This window comes from Camellia sinensis, chromosome 2 (assembly GCF_055761805.1).
Source record: "Camellia sinensis isolate YWXY chromosome 2, ASM5576180v1, whole genome shotgun sequence".
Classification (NCBI taxonomy): Eukaryota; Viridiplantae; Streptophyta; class Magnoliopsida; order Ericales; family Theaceae; genus Camellia; species Camellia sinensis.
This window is the reverse complement of record NC_138962.1, coordinates 191,203,465-191,224,436: the sequence shown is the minus strand read 5'-3', so window position 1 is coordinate 191,224,436 and position 20,972 is coordinate 191,203,465.

Here is a 20,972-nt window from a genome sequence, read left to right as displayed (position 1 = left end):
ACGTGTCCGTCATCACCAAGATTGTCTCGGCTCGGGAACTTAGGTACGAGAGGGAAAGGTCATGAATTGAGCACCCCCGCTCGCCCGATCAAAAATCGGCCTCTACTAATCATGATACGAATCTTACTTTGCATTATATGTTCTTGTCTCGGTTATTAATCTAGCATTACTATGTGATGCACAAATACAAGTATAGATTAACTTGCAAAAAATTGGAACACTTGAATCATGTTTGTTTTTTGAAAAGAGTTTGAATTTGCCACTTGAAAAGTGGGCTTAAATGTGCATGGCTCAAATTATTTCAATTCAAGCAATTAGCCTTCATCCACAGGCATACAAGCAAGTATATCAATTAAGCACTTAGGCTCATGGTAAGCATGCTAGACATGGCAACAATTACACTCATGCAATATGCTAAAGCAAGTAAAGGCTCACCTCGTACTCCAAACCAAAAAGACATAAGAGAGCTAGAAAAAATACATGATTTCTAACTATGCAATATAACTAATGCAGCACATGCGATATGCAATCTAAAATAGGCTCGGCTACTTAACATGGCATATGAATCAATTGATAGCATTTGGTTTAAGCACGTATTCAAATAAGTATTAAACTAATAATGCAGTTGGAATGATGAATCGAGCCTCGGTGCATGCAATACAAATGGATGCAAACATGAAGGATGCTAATTTAAACGTGATGTCCTTATACTAATCATCATAATCAGTTAAATAAAAGAGAGAAAGACGTGGGGTTGGAAAACATACACATTATTACAACATTATGCTCTCACGAAGGAGAGTCCGAATGAATAAATTAACTAGCTAACTATTTAAGCTAAGTTAATTAATTAGCTATTACAAACCAAATGAAATAAATTAACTCACAACTAATTAACTACTTTAGCTAATTAAATAATTACAACACAGGTATAATTAAAAGAAGTAAGTAAGCTAAACAACTAATTACTCCGCCTTGGGAAGCAAGGAATGTTCATGCGCATGCTCGATTTCCATCTGAAAAGCTACTGTTTTGCTTCTAGAGAGCCTCTGCTGCACAATAAAACACATACACTGTTGCCTACTTCCAGAATGGCTTTACTCCGCCAAAGGAACACACTACTGAATTTGGCATTAGTGGCCGGCCGACCACCGGTGAGGGATGTCGGCCATCAAAGGTGGTCTGCCGGCCACTGCTGGCCATGGAAAGTGGCTTGCTGGCCACTGCTACCCAGTTCACCTTGTTGCAACAGAGGACAAACAGAGCATGCACAGGGTATTCTCTAGGGTTATTTGCACAACTCACCCCTCATTTTCATGAATGTATCAAAAAAGAATTAAACTTAAGCCACAAACCACTAACTCAAGCAATTTCATTGCATGATGGATTGTGAATCAAAGTGCGCAAGTTTAATAAATGCAACAAAATATGACTCTAACCTCTTCCCTTTCATGGAATTGATCAAGGGAAGTGGTGACCTTGGAAACTTGAATCATTTCATCACTAATGAGTATAAATTGCCTCAAGTTTCCATGTGTTCAATTAACGTCCGATTGAACACAACCAAATTATTATCTTGTATCATTTTAGCCTTAATTTTAGTTACTCAATTTTAAATTACCATCCGTTCTTTAATTCATTAAGTTCAATGGTGAGTTTAAGTCCTCTAAATGGAAAGAAGCGTCAAACAAGGAGTTGTTCTTGGTATGAGAGAGATGTAATGCCCTAGTAATGAACCTCCGAAGAAATTAAACCATTTAGCATGGAAGGTCTCTTTCTCATGCTAAAAAACAACATATATGTGACATCAATTCACCACTTTCAATTAGATTACAACAATATACAATATAACAAAAGAGCAAAATAAGTAAGAAATGCAAGAAAATGAAAGGTTTGTGAAATTCACCTTCCAAGGAAAGAATGAACTCTTTAGTTCACAAACTCCCTCTTGATCACCCTCAAGTGTAGGAAGTGTGTTCTCAAATCCTCAATTTGAAATTATGGAGTTTATGGTATGGAAAGTGGCTAACTCTTTAGTTTCTCTCACTTTCAATCACTAAACACTCTTCCTTATGATCAAGGCAATTGATCTTTGGTTATATCAGAATTTTTAGAGTGTTTTTGTTGTATGGAAATGAGGAATTTCAGTAGCTATGGAAGTGTTTTGGCTCAAGATTGAAATGTTTAATGTTTTCTCTCTAACTCTTTCTAACTCTCTCTTGAATCAAATTTTGTTTGCCCCCTGTTGAGCCTCTCCCTCTTTGTCCTTATATAAGCAAAATATAATATAATAATATATGCCTCATCTATATGCATATAATATAATAATAATAAAAACATAATAATATATATATATATATATATATATATGCTTGATGTTTGATGTCGACAGCCGAGGGCTGACCGACATCAAACGATTTTTTATTATTTATTTTTTTATAATATATATAATATAATATATGAAATATATCATTTATACCAAAATACTAAATATATAATATAATAATATAACTATATATAAAATACTAAACATATAAAATAATAATATTAAACATATTATATAATAATATAACTTTTTTTTATTATTTTCTTTTATATATATAAAATATATAATTTATACCAATTTATATAAAAATACCAAAAATATGAACAAACACATAAAATTATGCAAAATTATAAAAATACTAAATTAATGAAATATTCAGTATTTTAAAACAATTTGGCCATAATGATGAAGGTTGGGACTAAAGTTCAAATTCCATCTCTCTTACTAAGGATTCTGTGAGAAACACATTCTAATTGTCATCATTGGGTAATCAAAAGAAAGCGCCCAAGTCTTAGGGTTGGTCAAAATGGGGTGTCTACACTAACTAGGCTAACTAATTACGACACTCGAATTAATTAACTATTCTAGTTAACTAATTATAAAACGAAATTGAATAACTGGTTAGACTAACTAATTATTTACAACACTTAATTAGCCACAACTAATAAATTACAACGCATATTTGATCTATTGCTAATGAAACTAATTAGCTAATCCCGGGAAGCGAGGGAGGCCCATGCGTGCTCAGTTTCCACCCAAAAAACCACTGCCTTGCTGCTGAATGCCTCTGTTTGCACATTTGAGCACTGATAGTGCTACCCACTTCCAGAACACCTCTGCTCCACCTTACCAACACATTGTGCAAATTTCACTGATGGCCGAGAAGGGGCCGGTCGACTACCAATGATGGCCGGTCAGCTACTGGTGATGGCTGTCGGCCACTGATGGTGGCTGTCAGCCACTGATAACCTGGACATCCTTGCTACATTAGAGAGCAAACAGAGCAAAACAGTGTATTTCTCAAGGGTTGTTTGCACAATTTGCCTCTCATTTTCATGGGGAAATCAAAGGAGGGACAAAATTTGGTTCATAGACCATCAATCAAGCAATTTCATTTCATGATGGCTTGTGAAACCAATTGTGCAAGTTTAATAAATACAAAATGAGACCAAAATGACCATCACCCTATCATGCATGATCAAGGGCAGTGGAGACCTAGGAAAATGATACATTTCATCACTTTTGAGTATGAAATGTCCCATTTTCCTTGTGTTTAAACTAACGTCCAATTTGAACACATGCAATGCAATACAAAGAATGCTTATCTGGCCTCTTTTACTTGCCAATTTTGTTTACACATTTTAGTTACCAAACCATTTATTAATCAATTTGTCCATTGGTGAGTGTCTTCTAAGATAAAAGAAGTGTTAACCAAGGGATAATTTAAGGCATAAGAGAAGCATCATGCCGTTGGTATCAAAGGAGGATTAAACCATTAAGCACAAGCCTCAATCTCAAGCTTAAACAACCCTAAGGTTGAAACAACCCTCAAAGCAAATGAAAAAGTGAAGAAATGAGGGAGATTGCAGAGATTATAAGTGCTGAAATTAGGTGAGAAAAAGCACTAAAACATGCAATCAACTCAAACCAATGGTGGTTAAAGCCTTAAAACACTAAGCTAGTGAAAGGACTTACACTACAACTATGCAATACAAGACTCAAAAGGTACCAAAGAACCAAAACAGTGGCAAAACAGAATTTAAAACATGTTGGAGTTGAGCTACAAAAAGCTAAAACATTAAGCTAATACATGGGGCTAACTAGGCATGCAAACAAGACACAAGGAGGGGAGGCTAACCCCTCCAATTTTGGACTTCAAAGTGAGTTTTTTTCCACTAAAAAACCTCTGAAATTCAGTGGTTAAAAGGCCCAAAAAAATTGGTTTGAAAGTGATGAACAAAGGTACAAAAGCTTTACAAACAAAGAAGCAAGAAGGGTGAACCACCCCGTAACTGAAAAAGGCCTCAAACTAACACTTTTAAGCCATAAAAATAGAGCTTTTGACAGTTCAAAACTAGCTACAAAATAGTTGAAAAAGATGGCAAAGTGTAGACACCCCATTTCTGACCGTCCTCAAGACTTGGACGTCACCGTTTGAACACTCGGTGATCATCCTTGTTTGTGTTCGTCTTGAGTTCCCGGAGGTCTCGGCTACGCGCCTTGTCTCAGGATCTCTTGACTCGATTGTTTTGTATTTGGGTTTGCACCAAACACTTGTGTTTTTGCTTTGGAGGGCAGGGAATGGCTTGTTGGCCATCCCCACACTCCACCGGCCATGGCTTGAGGCCACCGGCTGTGTTTTGTTGCCATCGGCAAAATGTTTGGCCGACCGGCACTCTAGATGGTCGACCGGCCATATATTTTGGTCAAATTGCATTTTTGGCTGGCCGACCACTGTTCATCTGCTTTTGCAGATATTTTTCTGCCAGCTGTGCTAGCTGGCATACACTTTGCTCCCCTCCACACACATGTATGGAGGGATCCCCCTCTTGGCTAGCTTGTATGGAAAGCTTTACAAGAGGGATTGTCTATAAGAGGGAGCCTCTTCTTCCTCCATTAGGGTTGACAAATTTTTCAGAGCTTTGAGTTTTAGGGTTAGGGTTTGTTCATACTCTATCTCTATATCTCTCTCTCTCTTGAGTGTTTAGTGTGTGTTTGTTCTTACTATTGCACACAAACACCTACCATTACACCTTTCCTTAGTTGCTAAGGCATTAGAAGGTTGATCTTGGACTTTTTGAGCTGGTTTTGATCCAAGAAGAGGTATGGTCTTGTGATCTTGGAAGTGTTCTTCAAAGGTGAGTGTTCTTGCCCTTTATTCCCCATTTTTGCATAGCTTTTTTGACTATCTTGCAACTGTTTTTAGACTTTGCCTATAATATATAAAAGTTTTGTTTTTACCTGCTTACAATAGTTGTTTAATGTTGCTTTGAACTTTGGGATTGTTTGACCCCTCTTAGGCCTTGTTTGGCCCTATTTTTGTGCTATTTTGGTGAGCTCCGGGACCACTTTGTTTGGGCCTCCTCACCACTGAAATATTGAGGGATTTCAGTGGTGAGGATGGTGGTTTAAGGTCCTAAGAAGGAGAGGGCCACCCCCTCTCCTTATTGTCCTTGAAAAGGGCCATTTTAGCCTTATTAGTGAGCACCTTGTTTAAGTGTATGTTGGCCATGCCTTAACTATTTTTTATGACTATCTTGCCATGATATAGCATTGTCGTGAGTTGGCTTAGGCACACCATGCTTGCTTAGCATACATGTCTTGTAATGCCATGAATTGCCTTAACATGCCTTGTGCTTTGAGCCTTGTTTCTAGCATGTTTTTGGCTTAGCTTTGTGAAGCTTTTATACTTGTTTTAGCATGCTAAAGGTCTGTTTTTGGTCATTTGAGTCATCCATGCTTTGCTTTGTATAGCTACCATGCAAACTCTCTTGTATGTCTTGAGCATTGACCCCTCTAGCATGCCATCCTTGCATCATTTCAGTGGTTTGGCACTACTTATAGCACCATTTCAGTCCTCATGGTATGCTTGTATGCTTGCATTTGATGTCCCTTTAATGCCTTACAAGGTTGTCATCTTATGCTCCATGTGTAGCCTCTTTTGTATGCTTGAATGTGCGAACCACTTATATGCCATCTAGGTGTGTCCTTAGCTTTGTTTAGGTCTGCCTCGGACCTGTTTTAAGTCCTTTTAGCTTTATGGGGCTTGTTTGACTTAGCCATGGTTTAAGCCCCTTAGGCTTTCCTTGAATCTTGGACCATTGTTGCATGTTTAGCTTGTTTTATTTACCTGGTTTGGCACCTTTATAACATGATTTTTAGAGCTTTCTGTGCATGCTATGTGTCCATGTTTATCCTCTTTTAAGTGTGCTTAAAAGTTGTCTCCATATGCTTAACTATTTAGGCCTTAACATGTGCATGTTTGTGTGTGTTTTGCCTCTCATTCCTTAGTGTGTTGGCCACTGTTTTGGGCCTAGTATAGGGCTGCCCAAATTGGTATAAGTCCATTGTTTGCATGTTGTTGCATGCTCACCTTGTGTGTTGTCATATACTTAGCCTATTGCATGTGTTGTATGCTTTAATCGCTTTGCATTTGGCATGCATTCTCTTGGCTAAGTTGCCTAACATGTTGTCCATGTTGCATCTTGCATGCTTGTATGGTTAAGCTTGCATAGTTATTCCATGTCTTGCATACTTATTTGCTTAGGTTGTGTGCCTATTGCATGCTTACTTGTTTACATCTCATGTTGCACACTTAGCTCACATGTCTAGGTTGCATATCATTGCATGCATCTTTCACCTCTTGATCAAGCCATGATAGAGCCCCTTTGTATGTTTCTATGCATTGCATTTCATTTGAAATCAAAATGCAAGACTTGGTTCCTTGGGCCATCACGCATTGAAATGCGCGATTGGTGGTCCGAGAATCAAGGAACATACCCCTTTGAGTCACAAACATGATAAGGGATGTGTTGGTGCACACATTTGCTTGAAATGCATTGCCATGCCTTGTTTTGCCCTCTGCTGTTGTCAAAACAGTTTCTGCAGGAAACTTTGGCCGGCGGGCCATCCATACTGCCGACCGACCAATTATTGATGGCCGAGAGCTCAACAAATGGTCGATGACCATCCGGACATGGTCGGTGGGGTTTCCACTTGGTCGGTGGTGATCCACAGTGTCCATAGAGCATACCTTGGGAGTTGTGTAGTTTTCAGAAGAACAGAGCAGGGGAAACAGAGGCAAACTTGTGCATGACAGTGGACTTCCGAGCGGAGCCGAGCACGCATTGCATCGGGCCCTCTCCCCGAGGCTGTTTACTATTTTATTAGATTAGTTAACTTGCTTAATTAGTTTAATTGGTCTTTAATTAGCTTGTAGGTTAGTTAAATCTGTATTATTCTTTCGGTCCCTCCGAGCGAGGGCAAATTTGTAATAAGTGTGGGTGCGTGTGTGCATGTCATCCAACCCCCACTTCTTTCTCCCTTTTACTTACCTGCTTTGATGGTTAGTACTAGGACATATTTAAATTAGCATACCTTATGCTATGCATGCGTACATCATTCATCGGTATTGCATGCATCAGGCTCGACACATCATGCTAACTGCATAGTATTTCAAATCTAACTTGAATACGTGCATCAAATGGTTGCATTTCACATGCCATCCTAGGATTAGCTGAGCCTATCCTGATTGCATTCGGTATGCGTTACATTAGTCACTTAACATGGACTTGGATCATACATTGATTGCTAACAAGTTCTTTGTTTTGGCTTGGAGTACACTGTAAGCTTTTACGCTTTAGCATCCTTGCATGCGTGTGAATGTTGCCATGACAGCATGATTACCATGAGGCTATTTGCTTATGTGATATAACTGCTTGAATGTTTGTGGATGGAGGTTGAATTACCTGAATTAGAATAATGCATTAAAATCGTGAGTTTTAAACCCACTTGATAGTGGCAAAAACCATCTTTTCTAAAGCCCACTTGAGGGTGGCAAAACCTGTATTTTAGCCTACTTACGAGCAGCAAACTGCTTTAAAAAAAAATAAACATGAAATGTTTTGTTCTAACTTAGACGATTCAGTCTATACTTGTATGCTGTGTGTATCACATAGTAAATCTAGGCTAATAACCGGAATAAGAACGCATAATGTTTTCAAAACAAGATATCACGATTAGTAGAGGCCGATCTTCGGATCAGGCGAGAGGGGGTGCTCACAGCTGACCTTCCCAAATCGTACCCAAGTTCCCGAGCCGAGGCAACTCTGGTGATGACGGACACGTGGCCTTAGGCAAACGAGTCAGGATTTCCTAAATTTCCCCATTAAAAAAATATTTAGGGGGCGACTCTGTATCTGGCAAAGCAGTCCATGTTTGGCACTTTTTTCTAAAAATCTGTTTTCCAAAATGATTTGCCGGATTTGGACTCTTTGGTTCAGATTATGAACCGTAACGATTTAAGAGTCTAAACTGTAGTGAGCCCAAAACGAACAAAACGGGACTCATCCTCCCGGGGCGCTCGGGGACGTCTACAGTTTCTGGCGACTCTGTTGAGGAGTTAGAGAGCTTGACTCGAACTCGTGATATCCTGTTTTTGATTTCACTTATGTGATTCTTTGCATTGCATGTGCATTGGTGCGCCTAGGACACTGTCTTTGCCATCTGCCATTCCTGAACGGTTTGCCGGAAGCTTGTCTTGTCAAGGCATGACCATAAGGTTGACCGGTTATGGGCTCTGACAGTATGGGAACACAAATCCCGGTTTTACCGGGGCACCCTTTTGACCATTCGAACTAGTGCATATCGAAATCCGTAGTGACCATTCCAAGCTAGGACAGGTTGCTTACCCGATGTTAGGTTGTTTGAAACCGCTGTGTGCGTAGTAAAACCCTAGCTCCTGATAAAATAGGACAGGGAAACCCTACCCCAACATAGGGGTGTTTTGGCTCTCTCTTACTTGCTATGTGCTTTTAGAGTGTATCTTTACAGGAACGTACATACCAGTTTGCAAGTCTGGGGCATCAGGCCTAAGGGCATCAGTATCAGAATTTGAGAATCGATTATATCCGCGGATATCAGATTCAGTGTTTCAGGGCAGTGATTTTGTGGAACAGTGATCAGTAGTAGAGTATAGTTATTCGGCTACGCTTATGTCTGTTCAGTTGGGCTGAAATACTGTTTGTTTTCCTTTTCAGTTCAGAGATTTGGGTTCAGAGATTTGGGTTCAGAGATTTGGTGTTCTTCCTCGTTGAGGCAAGACAGATATCGGATCTATCGATCACCGACTGCATCGTCTCCGTTTGGTTCAATGGACTTATGATGACCCAAAGCTCAGAGGAAATTGTGGTTATGGCAGCCGCGTTAGACCAAGGGATCATCTCGCAGGATGAGACCAATGTTGATGTACCGCATCCACCCAGGTCGCCTGCTGCACACCTGATCTGGACCTCCCAGTTGTATCAGGCTTGTGAGCCCACCACGTTTGAGTTAATGGGAATGATCAGTGACCTCCAGAGATCCGTGACCGATCTGGCCTATGGAATGTCGGCTTCGCCACCAGCCACATCATATGTCGGGAATTTTGTACCATAGGAGCCCCCGCTACTGGGGCGGATTGTGATCGAGCTCAGTCAACCAGAGATTGCCTCTAGCTACAGCAACGACGTGTCAACAACAACCGGGTTTCGCTCTGATATAGTAACCCAAACCCTAGATCAGACTGAGGCTGGAGGTAAGAACAAAGTGGGAACAGATGCTGATCTTGTTGGACAACTGCTGTGGGCAGTCGAGGCTTTGAAATCCGGGGGAATGAATAAGCAGCAAGTGTTCGTAGTCATGACTAAAGCTGTGGATGATGCTTTCCCCACTTCAACCGAAGGCAGTTCAAGCCAGGCAGAAAATCGGGATAGGTCCCGTCATGCCAAGACAATTCCTTTCATTCCCAACCCTGCACCAGGAAAAGATCAGAAAGCCAAGGCATTGCCTGCCAACCCTTTCGCTAGTGCGTCTAGCAAGAACCCTCAGACTTCGAAGTACCTGCCTCGAGGGCGCAGAGTCTTTCACGCCCTCTACATGCCTTTGTCTAGGGCATTTCAAATTTTGGCTAAAAAGGGGCATCTTAAACCCCTCGAGCCTCGGCCTCTCCCGAAGAATCTCCCTCTCTCACATGATGCTACCTTGTACTGCGCGTACCACCAACAGTCCGGTCACAACACCGACGGTCGTTTTTGCTTTCATCATGAAGTGTAAGATTTGATCGACAATGAGGTTATCCTCCCACCTACGTCAGCAAAGTCTGTCACTACTGAGCTATTGGACTTCGAAGATACTGCAAGTTTGTGATCAGGGATTGGACCACCTATGGGCGGCGCTCGGTGCATTTCGGACGTGGCGTCTAGCATGCACTTTTGAGCATCTGCGAATGCCAATTTTTGTGGTTCTTGACTTAGGTGTTGAGTTAGTTCGGTGGTCTTGTTTTGAGTCTGTCTCTTTGTTTTGAGTCAGTCTTTTTGCTTAAGGGTCTGTCTTGTCGCGTCGAGTCAGTCCCATTGTATAGAATGTCGGGTGATTTTGGGGTTGTTTCCTTGAACACCCTTTTGTTTTATAATTACCCTTTTGCTTTCTTTTGAGTCTGTCTCTGCCGTGGAGCCAGTTGCAACCAGGAAATCTGAATGAAACAGCTGTGGTTGTCATGTTTTGTACTTATTGCTGCTTTGAGCCAGTTGTGCCAACAGATTTGAATGAAAAAATAGTAATTCTCACACTCTTGTGTTTGCTTCTGTCGTGTGCCAGTTGTGCCAGAAATTCTAAATGAGATGGCAGTATTTGACTAGAAGCTGTGTCTTTTCTGTGCCTTGAAATCATTGCATTGACCTAAATTTTTCAAAACCTTTTTGAACACTACAGTGAAAACAAAGGGGAAGGGATTCCTCGGGATTTGCAAAACTTTGATCATTTGAGAGAAAGAGAGGCATGCTAAGCCCTTAATGATTGAAATCATGTTTGTTAACGTGAGTACTGAGAAGGACCCTGACTTGATCCGGATTGGTTCCGCACTGTCTTCAGCATGAGCGATTAGTCGCTTTCTTAAAAATTTTCAAAAAACGTTTTGCGCAGTCTTGCGAAGACCTGTGTGGAATCGCTCTTGAGATTGTGCAGCTTAGGATAGCTCTCAGCCTCAAGACTTGAGCCCTTTCTTTAAACCCTTGAACCATAATTCGAAGTGTTCAACGATCGACCATCAAGAGAGGCCTGTGTGGCCAGATTGGAAGCAGCCCTCGAACAAGAGGCACCAAAGTCAGATCAAGAAGATCAGATCTCATCAGAAGAAGCTTGTGAAGCTAGAACAGAAGCACCCCTCCAATTAGGGACAAAAATGTCCGATGTGCTCGAAGAACCGAAGATGGGTCCTTCAGCAAATCAATACAACAGTCATTTTCTTGGATTCAGATGATTTCAGGATCTCAAAACCATTTAGCCTGGACTTGTTACACTTTTACCCTTTGAGAGGCTCGCTGGGCCGGAAACCCGGAAGGGCAACCCAGGCAAAAGTTAGAGCAAGAGAAAACACAAAAAAAATGCAAAAGAAATGAAAAGAGAAAAATAGAAGAAAAAAAAAAGAGAAAAGAAAAGAATTAAAAAAAGAAAGAAGAACAAAGCTCGCAAGGTCGAAAACCCGCAACGGGCGCCTTGGTAAAAGTTAGAGCCTAAAAAAAGTGAAGGTTAAAATACCCGAGTGTACCTTAACCCGAACTACGTAAGGCTTGATTCCCATGTTTGGGATACGTAGGCAACTTCATCTTGAAGTCCAGCCCCCAACGCTTTCATAGCGACTAAGTCCATGTAATGGTTTTGATCATCCTTGCCTTCTCTGAATTCGATAGTTCGGTTGTGACAACATGAACTACGTAGGTTTGATTCCCTTGTTTGGGATACGTAGGCAACTTCATCCTGAAGTCCAGCCACCAACACTTTCAAAGTGACTATGTCCATATATTGGTTTTGACCACCTTCGTCTTCTCTGTATTCGAGAGTTCGGTTGCGATCATCACTAATGAGGACTGACTATAGTATGCTGCGGCGTTATCCAGACAAGGGGCAACTTTCCGTTGCCATGAGTCGCCATCCAAACCAAGGGCAACTTTCCATTGCCGTGCTGCGCCCTTTGGAACAAGGGGCAATTTTCCATTGCCTCCGATCCAAGGTTGTGCATCTCGAGAGTAAGTTCTGCGCTCATTGAGCAGTGGCCGTTCGCAAAAATGGTTTTTGAGAATTTTTACTGAGGTTGACTATTTTCTCAAAAATTATTCTATCTTTTCCAATACTGGACCATTTTCTTGGACCCAAGAAAGGAAAATTTTCAGTGCTCATAGCCTAACTCGCATGGCTTTCAAATCAAAAATCGAACCAGTATGTTAATCTAACTCTCATATTGGTCAAAACTGTTTTAGTAGAAAACCAAAGCAAAAAATGGTCAAAATGATGAATTAGGCGCACAGTTGAGTCAGGCTCCCTGTCTTTCTCCCGATTATCAAATACTTGCCAGAAGGGCACTTTATTCGCCAGAAGAAGACACAACTGAAGCTGTCAGTAAAGGGCTGAAAGCTCTCAACAACCTTCAAGCAACGAGGTATCGAGCCAAGTGCGAAGCACAAATTGGAATGGATCAAGATACTCCATCTAAAACATCGACTAGACGTCCCGGGAGGAAATAGTCGCGAGCTAATAGTGTTGGGCGTGAACGCACAACTTCCTATTCATCTACTAACCACCCTGGGGAGGGATGAAAAATGAGAGAATAAAGAATAGAGAGGCGTAAGTTGAGAGAAAAGTGAGCAAAAGCGTTTTTTAGAGAAAAAACCGAGCTTGAGGGCCGAGTGATGTAAGAATCACAAATCAGAAATGGTGGGAACAATGCCTGAAGGAACTGGCTCTTCGTGATTTAAGGTTTCTCATTTTTGTAAACACGTCGGTATGTCGTGTCTTTTGTTTTGTTTACCTCAACTTTTGTTTTGAGTCTTTTCCGAGTGTGTCTCGTTGTGATTAGGTCGTGTACTTTCTGTTTGAGTCTTTTTTACTGTGTTCAGTTGTAGGCTCAATACCCTAGTTTGAAAAACCCTTTTTCACTCTCAAAAAATTTTAATCATGCTGTGCTCAGAGTGCTGTGCCATTCTCCACATTTATGCAAAGCAAAAGAAGAAAGGGAAAATTTGGGGCATCTAAGTGTGCTTTAACTTCAACCGATTCTACCTTTGTATTCCGTCTAGTCAAATTGGACTGTTTGTTCAGGGTTTGCCGTGTGCAGAATAAACCAGATGGCCTGTGTGTAGATTAATTCCCAGCAGAGTATAGGCCGAATGTTCAGACTAAGTAGTGGGTTGTATGAGTTGTTTTGCCGTTGGCTGGTTCGTTATCTGGCTATTACAATACAAATATTTGACTTTTAGACAGGAGATCAATTCCATTTACATTGTTATGTGATGTGAGATGTAACGTAATGCGAAGCATGAAATGTACAAATGTAACACTTTTTCAGATAAAAAGCTTTGTTTCATTTCATCATCTTTTTCAAGTACAAAATTTTGGAAAAAACAAAACCTGCCTGCGACAGTACAAGGTACTCTAGCTACCAGCAAAAAAAGAAAAAAAGAAGAAGAAGAAAAGCAGCAAAAATCTGGATCAATGTCAAGCAGCCTCAGGCCTAAGGGTCTGTCCTCTTCCTCTTCCTGGACGAAGGTCCAGGAGCATCGTAATCAGCGCCGTCATCTGAGCCTGAGTCAGTGCCATCTCCAGTCTCCTCCTCAGATGACTCCGCCTCTGCCTCCGACTCCGTCTCCGCCTCGGACTCATCGTCATCGGGGACTGGTGCCCGTGAGCTACTCCCAACATAAGTGCGCCCCGCCTTGGTACGGGGGTATACTCTGCCCTCTCCATCTCCCCCTCGAACAGGAACGGATGGTCCAGCTGGAGCACCTCCTACAGTAGGAATCTGGAAGCGATGCTGAAAAGTACAAATGGCAAACGCATTAGTATGCTACAGAATGCAGTATATGAATATAGTATGTGAATACCGTGAGCAGTGTATCAGTGCAGAATTCAGTGTATGAGTACAGTGTATGAATGCTGTGAGTAATGCTGTGAACAGTGTGTCAGTGCAGAATGCAGTGTATGAGTACAGTGTATCAGATGCCGTGAGGGCCGTGTATCAAGTGTTGTGTTGTGCATCAGATTGTGTGAAACAATGTATGGTTCGAGACCATGGTCAGAAGAACGTACCGGAATACTGTAAATGGCCAGAAGGTCGAGGCTCTGCTGAAGCATCCCCATCACCGAAGCGGTCAACTCCAGGGACTGGCGAGTGTACTCGGAGGAAGCTTGCAAAAGTGTTAGAAGTCTCAGTATTCTGCAGAATATCAAATGAATTGAAATGAAATGACTGTGTAGAATGCAAAATGTAGTAGTACATATCGGAGGCAAGCCATAGAACCTGACTAACTCATGATCAGCCGGAGGGGGAGCAATGGGGATCTGGCAAGTCGCTCCACCCCGCCCTCTGCATGTCATCGTCGTGGGTAGTGCTGGCCAACTAGCCCCCCGTCCTCTTCGAGCTCTGCTCTTGCCACGGGCCCGAGCCACCCTCGGTGCTCCCGCTCCCGCGCCTACTCCAGCCGCTGACGCCGCAGGCCTCTCTCTCTCGGCTCGACTGCCGCTGCTCAAAGGTCGCATAATATACGTCTGAACGTACTCTGAGTAGTCGCCTATGCCTCTGAAGCATATCGCATCCCAGTCGATTGTGTAGTCGACCATCTGCTCAGGGGTGAACCTCTCGGTATCCCTTATGTGCTCAGGAGGATGAACCGGGACTATCTGCTCCAGTAAACCCAGGGTCTGACGTAAGAAACGCTCACCCAGATACCAGGCCCGACAGACCGGCCCCTCTAGCAAAATCCTAAAGCGAGCAGTCTCCTCCGCACCGGCAAATCGCTCCCGCATCGCAGCTGGCAATGGAGCCCAAGGCTGCCAAGTGATCTGTAAATGGCAGGCAATTTTTTATCTACTGTTATTAAAAATACAGTGTAAAGCGAAGTTTAAATAAACTCTAAAGTTGAACATACCTTCGCGGGGGTGATGGTGTCAAAGTAGCGACGGAAGAAGATGAATGTCTCCCGCGGTCTCCGCACGCATCTCACGTCGAAGCGTCGGGAGAATGGAATGACAAGAGGGGTCTCCTCGTCAGGCACTGGCGCGAGCCTCGGAAAGTAGGCGTAGATCCATAATTGCAGAGTAAGTATCAGTATGCTTATCAGATAAAGCGAAATACAGAATAAAGCAAAAATTACAGAACCGTGTATTGTGCAGTGTATTATGTAGAGTGTACAGTGTGTGCAGTGTACAGTCAGTGTAAAACAAAGTATATGTGTGCCGTGTGTGCAGTATACAGTCAGGATGAAGCAGACCACAGTGTGTGCAGTGTACAGAGTACAGAAAATGTAGAGCAGAAATGAAAAACTGAAGAAGAAGACGTACCTCCCAAGCCCACCAGTAGCCTCCGAGCAACTGCCCGCTGCAACGGGAGGCTGAGCTCATGTATCCATACAGAGTGGCCAAGACAGCGCCACCCCAGTCGTAGCGCAAGATCCGTGTGACGTCCACTAGCGCACTCAACAAATAGAGAGGTACGGTGTTCGCCCGATCGGCGAAAATGGTCGTCCCCAACAGAAACATCAGGAAGTCGCGGGCGTACTGCTCCACCTCTTCCTGGCTCATCAGTGCCTCCTTAGCCAAGGCCGGCTAAACCCTAAACTGGACCTCGAACCATGAATATCTGATGAAGCCGGGGCGTGCGAGAGGCGGCATCTCGCCCAGTAAGTAAATCTGAGCGGCCTCTCACTCGTCCATGTCGGTGTCGAAGGGGATCGGATCACCCCCTACCCCGATACCGATGAGCATCGAGAAGTTACAAGGAGTCATCATCATGTCTCCCGCGACCGAGAAGTGGAATGATTCGGTGGTGTCCCACCACTTCTCCACCAGAGCGGCAAGAAGAGGCCTGCTCGCAGTAAGCCAGGAGAGTCCTCTACAGAAGGCGCCGAAGCCGGCCTGGTCTACGATGTGGTGGACCACATCGGGCAACTCCATGTACCAATCGTGGGCGGCGACATTCCCATACCCCCGGAAGGCATGGGAATCTCCCTGTGTTCAAGCAAAACAGTTGCGAAGCAATATAAAATGTACAATTTTGAAGAGCATTCAGAATTGGTGACAATATAGCGTGTGGGCACGTTTTAAGTTCAAACAAATATCGAGTGTCGGTGTGCTCGAAATGAACTGCGGCATATGATGTGTCAGTGTTTCCGAGTGGTTCAGTACAGATACAGCGTGTGTGCACGTTTTCAAGTTCAAACAAACATCGGGTGCCGGTGTGCTTACAGTGAATTACAACATGCGATGTGCCAATGTGTTTGAGTAGTTCAGTGACAATGCAGCGTGTGTGCACGTGTTCAGATTCAAACAGACATCAAGTGCAAGTGTGTTCACACTTAACTACAGCGTACAGTGTATCGGTGTATCCGGGCTAAGCAGTTAAAGAACCGAATCAATTATGGTAGTTAAGAGTTCTACATTGCGGAAAATGAAACGGGAAAGAATATACCTCAGAAGCGCCATATGATAGATGTGACTCCAGTTCGCGCAGGAGAAGCTCTGGAGGCACCGTCCTATCGAAACTCCTGAACTGGCGAAGTCCGTTAGGAGGAAGTATGTGAATCGCCGGTCGGTAGGTCGCCGGGTCGAACGGGCGGACACTCAAGGGTAAGAGCTCGGCCTCGGGATCCATCTCCTGATCTGGGGGAGTCCCGCCCTGTGGTAGATCATCTGCCATGTCAAGAGTGGTGTGAAAATGGCCGAAAGAGAGAAAATCGGGCTAGAATATGAAAGGTCAACGAAAAGTTAACCCTGAGAAGGCGAAAAATGGCCGGGAAAGTCGGAATGTGGAAAAGGCACGAAAATCAAGAAAAACTCGAGGGAAACAAGTCCCGAGTGATGAAAATCAAGAAAGAGACACCGAAACAGAGTTTCGTTCAGTTCAAAACATTCGAAACGCGAAGGTATTCGCGAATCAAATGACGAAACGGGCACGAAAACCGAAGAAAACGGTGAATGAAAGAGAGAAAAATGCTCTAGAGAAAGAGGGGGAGGATTTTCGCACAAGAGGCAAGTGCCAAAATAGGATTTGAAGCCCTATTTTAAAAGACCCGAGGCCAAAAGACCAAACTGCCCCGATTTAGGCACTTTTGGCTGGTCGGCCACACTGTTGGCCGGTTGGCTAAATATTTGGCCGATGGAACCTTTCGATGGCCGATGGGCAGCCGGTGACCTCCTTTGATGGCCGGTGAGCCTCTTACAACCTTGTTTGGGTTAGTTATGTGGTTTGGGGCCTTTATTGCTCAAGACAGTGCAAGACAGTGTATTTCCGAAGCTCAACCAGCCTTCGTTTTGACCTCAGACTGTGTCTTCTGTGTGCAGCACTTGAATATGTGCAAGGTGTATCCTTTTTGTATCCTTTTGTCCCTTTCAAGATTTGAAAGTTGCCCCACATGCGTTGCTTTACAAACGCTTTGATGTGAACACGCGTTGGGTTATACGTCATTATGCTTGCATTGTATGCACCCCGCACGGTCTGGTGAGACCTTAAACACGCTTGGTCTAGGAGACCTTAAACCCTCCAAAGATGCAAGACCTTTGGTTTTTGCATGCATACACACGTCGTAACAAGCACAACTAGCATTGATATGCACTGCTCACATGTATTATCATGCATCTCAAGCAACACGCGTCGTCGCGCATTCGAGTCCACATGCATTATCATGCATTTCAAGTGACGCACGTCATTGCATATTCGAGTTCACATGCATTTCAAAAGCTGCGCGTTGTCGCACATTCCAAGATCATTTGCATTGTCATGCATCTCAAAAGCCGCGTGTTGTCGCGCGTTTCAAAAGAAAACAACAAAAACAACATGCATCATCATGCATTTGCATTTCAAAAAAAGAAAACAACAAAAACATGCAGCATTTGCATTTCAAAAACAAAAAGAAAAAAAAAACATGCATTATCATGCATTTTCCCTTTATCATGCATTGTCATGCATTCAAAAAACAAAACAAAAAACAAACATGCATATGTCATGCATTTCACTGTAAATAGTGCATATGTCATGCACTGTAAATAGCATGCATTATCATGCATTTTCATGCATTTGTCATGCATCCAATGTATATAGTGCATATGTCATGCATTTTTATTGTAAATAATGCATATGTAATGCATTGTACATACATACATTCCATTGCATATTGTAAATATTGCATTGTAGCTTGCATGCATTCGTTGCATCACCTCCATTTATGGCTTGCGCCTTTCCATGATTGAGCTTGGTCTGGTATGTGCCCATATCTTTCATGTCAAAACACAGTTATGATATTATGTGTACGCACCTATTCCACGCTGGTATGTTGGTTTGAGGGTGACGGCACCGTTTCTGTGTTAGACGTGGCTTGTATGTGTCCATGCCTTTCCTAGGCAAAATACGGTTTGGCCGCAGGCCTTATCCACTGCGTCCATTGCATTCTCCCCGGCAGATCGCATTGTACATAGCATTCATTGTATATAATACATTGTACATACATACATCCCATTGCATATTGTAAATATTGCATTGTAGTCTGCATGCATTCGTTGCATCACCTCCATCTATGGCTTGCGCCTTTCCATGTTGAGCTTGGTCTGGTATGTGCCCATATCTTTCACGTCGAAGCACAGTTATGATATTATGTGTGCGCACCTATTCCATGCTGGTATGTTGGTTTGAGGGTGACGGCACCGTATCTGTGTTAGACGCGGTTTGTATGTGTCTATGCCTTTCCTAGGCAAGATTTGGTTTGGTTGCATGCCATAACCATTGTATATATTACATTGTAGTGTAATTTTTGCATCCAGCATTAGGATCATTGGTCTTTCCTCAGCGGGTCATTTCCCCACTTATGTCATTTCACCCAATTACTTGTTCTTGTGTCCGTCTACATCACTCATAGTTCTGCATGTGTACGCGCCTATTCCACCCTGGTATGTTGGTTTGAGGGTTGCGGTACCTTTTCTATGGTAGACGGACTTTGCATCTCCATCATCCTTTTGACATTTGTGTGGTTTTGTACCGCTCGTGGTTTGATTATGATTCAATTGCATTGCATTATTGTTTGCATTGTTTATACATAGTTTTGTATATACTACATATCATTTTGCATTCATTTTGCATTGTCATGCATGTTGCTAACAATATTGTACCTGTTAAGTTGCTTTCTTTTACAGGCACGATATTGTATGTACGGTTCATTTGAAGCTGGTGCAACCAGACGAACCGTGCAGGTATTGTATTCTTCGAGTGAGCCGTATCGAGAATTGCATAATTCTCTTACATCCTTTCTGCATTGTAGTATAGTTGGATTGTTGTATGCTAGCTTAAAACTGTTGCATGTTATGCTTCGTTACAGCTTTCTTTGCATGATCATAAGTTATGCTCGGCTTCTTGCATTATCAGTTGCATTCTGCCCCTGCCTTCGGGCGCATATCTTTATTGTCTTGCATGCTTTGTCTAAGTCTTTGGCCTTGTCAAAAATGGGTCGTCTCTGGGCTTTGACACTCACTCTCGTCATTCTTATGACTTTCGAGTTCTGTCAAAGAGGGGCAACTGTAGACACCCCATTTTTGACCGTCCTCAAGACTTGGACGTCACCATTTGAACACTCGGTGATCATCCTTGTTTGTGTTCGTCTTGAGTTCCCGGAGGTCTCGGCTACGCGCCTTGCCTCAGGATCTCTCGACTCGACTGTTTTGTGTTTGGGTTTGCACCAAACACTTGTGTTTTTGCTTTGGAGGGCAGGGAATGGCTTGTTGGCCATCCCCACACTCCACCGGCCATGGCTTGAGGCCACCAGCTGTGTTTTGTTGCCATCGGCTAAATGTTTGGCCGACCGGCACTCTAGATGGTCGATCAGCCATATATTTTGGTCAAATTGCATTTTTGGCTGGCCGACCACTGTTCATCTGCTTTTGTAGATATTTTTATGCCAGCTGTGCTAGCTGGCATACACTTTGCTCCCCTCCACACACATGTATGGAGGGATCTCCCTCTTGGCTAGCTTGTATGGAAAGCTTTACAAGAGGGATTGTCTATAAGAGGGAGCCTCTTCTTCCTCCATTAGGGTTGACAAATTTTTCAGAGCTTTGAGTTTTAGGGTTAGGGTTTGTTCATACTCTATCTCTATATCTCTCTCTCTCTTGAGTGTTTAGTGTGTGTTTGTTCTTACTATTGCACACAAACACCTACCATTACACTTTTCCTTAGTTGCTGAGGCATTAGAAGGTTGATCTTGGACTTTTTGAGCTGGTTTTGATCCAAGAAGAGGTCTGGTCTTGTGATCTTGGAAGTGTTCTTCAACGGTGAGTGTTCTTGCCCTTTATTCCCCATTTTTGCATAGCTTTTTTGACTATCTTGCAACTGTTTTTAGACTTTGCATATAACATATAAAAGTTTTGTTTTTACCTGCTTAAAATAGTTGTTTAAGGTTGCTTTGAACTTTGGGATTGTTTGACCCCTCTTAGGCCTTGTTTGGCCCTATTTTTGTGCTATTTTGGTGAGCTCCAGGACCACTTTGTTTGGGCCTCCTCACCACTGAAATCTTGAGGGATTTCAGTGGTGAGGATGGTGGTTTAAGGTCCTAAGAAGGAGAGGGCCACCCCCTTTCCTTGTTGTCCTTGAAAAGGGCCATTTTAGCCTCATTAGTGAGCACCTTGTTTAAGTGTATGTTGGCCATGCCTTAACTATTTTTTATGACTATCTTGCCATGATATAGCATTGTCGTGAGTTGGCTTAGGCACACCATGCTCGCTTAGCATACATGTCTTGTAATGCCATGAATTGCCTTAACATGCCTTGTGCTTTGAGCCTTGTTTCTAGCATATTTTTGGCTTAGCTTTGTGAAGCTTTTATACTTGTTTTAGCATGCTAAAGGTTTGTTTTTGGTCA